The following is a 5,000-nucleotide window of genomic DNA, read 5'->3' on the forward strand; positions in this document are numbered from 1 at the left end:
CGACCGGTAGGCAAGCGTTCTTGCAGTTTCCTACGATGAAAGCGTACACGCTCGTGGACTTTCGTACTTTCTCGATTACTCTCTCTCTCTCTCTCTCTCTCTCTCTCTCTCGCTCTCTTTCTCTTTCTCTCTCTCTCTCTCTCTCTCTCTCTCTCTCGGCAAAAGCTTCCTAAGCTTCCTCTTCGTTTCAAGCTGACTCATGGATATTACGAAGTGTCGGAATAGAAAAAGAAGAAGAAGCAAAAAAGAAAAAGAAAAAGGAAAAAAAAGGAAAACGAAAGGAAAGAGAGATATAAATGAGAAATGCTTATATGAAAAGTATGAACGTATAAAAGGAAAAGGAAAAATTTTATTAACGATTGAAAATTGTTCGATCTAATAATATTCAATAAATATTTTTATTTAATAAATGTTAAAAATAAAATTGTCCTCTTTGAACTCGAAATTGTCGATTCGTAAATTGCATAGGAAAGATGGAACAAAACAGAACCGAATGAAACAACACAGTCCTTTCTTTGTAGACTCAGGAAGAAAACATGAATGAGTTTAGTTTCCACGATGGTGGGGACTTTGGCAAGTGGTTTCTGTGCCGACGGCAGAAATGCCTCTCGAGTCTTTTGCTTTCTACACTCGGAAGCCGTTTCGGTTCTTCTCTTTCTCCTCCTCCTCCTTCTTCTGCTCCTTCTTCTCTTTTCCTCTTCGATCTCCTCATCCTCATCCACCTTTCTCTCTGTATCTGTCTCTCTCTGTCTCTCTCTCTTTCTTGGCCCGCACGCAATTTCGATTATCTCGTCTCTGGCCCCTTTCTGGCCCCTCTCTGGCCCCTCTCCTGCCCTCAGCCTCCTTCTCCTTCCTCCCATACGACATGGTCCAACCACGATCATCCTTCCTTCGACTCAACGTGAAATCATGATTCAGCAGTTCGAAATTTACCTGGCAAATGACGAGTGAAGGTCGGCGGCTCATCGTCAATACGATTCTTGGAACAAGATCTATTCCATCTATCCTCGTTTTATCCATCCAATCATCTATCCATCTTTCTTATTTGTATTTTTTCTTTCTTTCTTTCTTTCCTTCCTTCCTTCCTTCCTTCCTTCCTTCCTAATTCGTTAAAAAGATCTTTCTCTAGATTTCGATCTTTCATTTGATCTTATTAATTTTATCATTTTATCTATCCTATCACGATAAAACAGACAATCTCGTTTATATAAGTTTCTTTTATTAAGGCTATACTTATTTATATTTTTTAAATACTTTCGATGGTTTTATTTAAACAAAAAAAAAAAAAAAAGAAAAAAGTAAAAAAGAAATTTTGTCGAACATTTCGATCACTCGTACGATAGAATATACATTATATCGTTCGATTTGATATACCTATCGGAAAAAAAGAAATAAAAAATAAAAAAAAAAAAAAAAGGACAAGAAGAAAAAGAGAATGAATCAGGATTACATCGAAATTTGATGAAATTCGTTACGTGTCTAATTCATCGTCGAGAGCAGAAATACAGAGAGAGAAAGAGAGAGAGAGAGCGAGAGAGAGAGAGAGAGAGAGAGAGAGAGAGAGTATGTACGTAGAGTAGATATGTATTATATCTGCCGTCGAGAGAATTATTAGCTACGAATAATGGCGGCTGTGTGGATTGTGCACGTTTGACGCTCGAGCAGAGAGTTAAATATTTAAACCGCGAATAGGCACGCGCCTACGTGCCACAATTCTATCTACTCGTGGATTTGCATCTCTCGTGTTTCAAAGAGTAAGAGAGAGAGAGAGAGAGAGAGAGACAGAGAGATAACAAGAACTAATAAGAAATTCATCGATTACAAATTCACATATAAGAAAAATGCACATAAATTTTAATAATCGAGTATATTATTTTACCATTGAAATTAAATAATAGATGCTAATGTGAGGATTAAATATACTTATAAATTGTTTTAAATAATCGATACGTGTGCGCGCATACACGTGCGCGTGCTCTGTGTGTGTATGTGTGTGCGTGTGTGTGTATATATATATATATATATGTATGTATCGAATAAATAAATGATAAGTTGAATAATTAAATATTCAATCCGAAAGAGTAAATTGATAAGTAATACTTACGTAGAATATATTTAATAAATACATTTTTCTAAAGATAATTTAAATTTAATTTTTTTCTATTACAATTATAATTACACACACACATATATATATATATATATATATATATATTCTTTTTTTCTTCTCTTTTATATTATATTTTATTATATTTATTAATTTTAAACGTTTTAAAAATTATATATATATATATATATATATATATATATATATATATATGTGTATATATATGTATAAAGAATTCGAACATGCATATATCCTACGAGAAATCGATATTAACTCGTGGATGCATATTCATTTCTACGTACTTTCATCGAAATTAAATTTCATCATTCTTGCCTTTGATCGAGTCGATGTTGAAAGAGAAAGAGAGAGAAAGAGAGAGAGAGAGAGAGAGGGAGGAAGGGTAGGGAGGAAGGGAGAGAAAATGAAAAAGAAAAGTAGGTAAAAAAAAAGAGAAAAAATAAATAGACAAATCGTATATATCACAACGTGTACAAGCTCTCGAGTAAATGATTCGAATAGCTCGGATCATTTTTGAGACATGAAAAAGATATCGACGTCTAATTAATTCGTACTTTTTCAAAGTCGCTCGTTTAATTGTGTTGTCAATTTGATCATTCGTACAAAATGACAAAATGTTTGAGGGGGGGTAAAGAGAAGGGAACAATTAGTAGAGGGAATAAGAAAGAAAACAAGATAGAAACGAAGATGAAGAAGAAGGTCTCGTTGGAAATAAATAGGAGAAACGTGCACGATTATTCTCCACTCTACCTCCCTCCTACCCTTTCTCTCTCTCTCTCTCTATCTTTCTCTTTCTCATTTTACCTTTCTCTCACTCTTACGGATCTAATGAACGATCGAGCGTGGGCGTTTACGAGAAATAACGAAAAGCCATGGTGTTTTACGTTAACCCAGATCGTTTTCGCGGCTTCTTTCATTAAACGCGCATCCGTTCGAAAAGGAAAACCGATCGGGCTTGAAAGAGGAAATTAAAAAGAAAGGGAGAGAGAGAGAGAGGGGGGGGGGAGGGATGGAGTGGGACGGGGGAGGGGAGAGAAATCTTTTTTATTTATTTATTATATTTTTTCTTTTCTTTTTCCATCTAAGGAAATATATGACACTGAGTTATAACGTAGAATTACGTAACACGATCGTTTTTGGATATAAATCCTTCTCGATTTTTTTCTCTTTCTATTTTTCTCTTTTTTTTTTTTTTTTTTTTTTTAACCTCTTTTTTTCTTTCTATCTCTCTTTTTATCCGTTTTACGCGGAACCAATTGGCATCTTGAGGAAACGAAACGGAGAAATAAAAAAAGAAAAAAAAAAGAAAAAATAAAAAGAAGAAACATTAAAAGCAAGAAAAAAGAGAGAAAGAGAGAGAAAGAGAGAGAATCAATGCCAACGCGATTAATATCGAATCAATCAGAAAAATAATTAATTCGTTAATCTATTTAAATATGATCGTATTAATAATTTACTTTTTGTCTCTTTATGTTTCAGGTAAGTCACCCACGCAATCAAGTTCTTGTTTCTTCCTTTTTTCTTTTTTTTTTTTTTTTTTTCCCCCCCTTTTTTCTCTCTGGTCATCCAGTAATATCATCCTCTTCGAGAGCTGGGTGCGTATGATGCGTGCAATAACAGAAGGAGGAGGAGGAGGAGGGGGAGGTGGTGTTTGTGAAGTAAAAGAAGGAGGAGGAAGAGGAGGAGGAGGAGGAGGAGGAGGTTACGTATGCATTATAATCGGACTCTTACCACCCTCGATTTGACCTCTTCTGCTTTGTACGTTGCTACTTTTTTCTTCTTCTTTTTTTTTTTATTTTTTTTTACTTTTTTTATTTTTTTTATTATCTATGTACTCTCCTCTCTTTATTCTCTTGTCTCTCTCTCTCTCTCTCTCTCTCTTTCTCTCTTTGCCGATCTCCATGCTTCCATTTTCCCATCCGATCTTCCCAGGGAGTTACGAATTTGCATTTTTCATGCTCGACGCCCACGCTTTAAGCGGATACGTGCAAGCCGATTCGCTTTTCCAATCTCGATGCATGCACGTTGTGTGATCTACTTTTTCCCTCTCTCTAAATATTTCACGGTATGTGCGTGCATACGCATAACTCGATAATACCGTGCGCAAAAGAATGAAAGACCGACCGTGCCAAAGAGAGAGAGTGAGAGAGAGATAGAGAGAAAAAGAGAGATAGATAGATAAATAGATAGAGAGAAAGAGAGAGAGAGAGAGAGAGAGATGGTGGGAGGTGAGAGAGAGGTGAACGAGAGTAAAAAAGAGACAGAAAATATCCACGTATAATTACAGAAACGCGGAAGTTGCAAAACAAACGAACAGTTTGCTTTTATTAACCACTCAAACTATTTCGCGGATTAAAACGATTTTCATATTTTATAGATTTCGCGAAGCGTGCCGAGTTTTGGTCGTTCGATAGTAGTAATAATAAAAATGTAATAATAATAATAATAATAACGAATAATAATAACAATAATAATAATGAAACAAAACTTTCGCATTTAATCGCCGTTATACAAAAATCGTGCCGTTCCGTAATAAAGTTCTGCGAATCTCGTTCGCGACGTGACTTTTGCTTGGTATGTTATTACGCAAATCGGTCCGATGGTCGTCGATAAATGAGAGAGAGAGAGGGAGAGAGAGAGAAAATATATAAAAAAATATTTAGGAGGGAAAAAAATGAAAAAGAAAATCGAGAAAAAAAAATATATATATATATATATATGTATTTATGCGAGTAATTTGCAATAATCGTGAATATAGGAAATATGATTCCTTAACGATCTATCCAACGATCGATCATTGCAATCATATTCTCATATTCCTAGATCATTAATGATCTTCAGCCATGTTCTTTCTTCATTAAAAACCGTACAATAA

The 5,000-nt window shown here is 34.9% G+C and overlaps 1 protein-coding gene across 5 annotated transcripts in view; it reads left to right on the plus strand.

Moving 5' to 3' along the window:
- The window catches only part of LOC124432868 (protein scalloped), a 169,932-nt gene that overhangs the window by 44,637 nt on the left and 120,295 nt on the right, over positions 1–5,000 (plus strand). Inside the window, exon 1 of one of the 5 annotated variants that reach the window (XM_046982143.1) lies at positions 3,828–3,883. The exons of the other annotated variants lie outside the window; for them this stretch is intronic. The gene's annotated coding sequence lies outside the window, so the exon portion shown is untranslated. Of the gene's footprint in view, positions 1–3,827; positions 3,884–5,000 lie in introns of those variants that run through there. 5 annotated transcript variants of the gene reach the window in all.

This window comes from Vespa crabro, chromosome 2, assembly GCF_910589235.1.
Source record: "Vespa crabro chromosome 2, iyVesCrab1.2, whole genome shotgun sequence".
Classification (NCBI taxonomy): domain Eukaryota; kingdom Metazoa; phylum Arthropoda; class Insecta; order Hymenoptera; family Vespidae; genus Vespa; species Vespa crabro.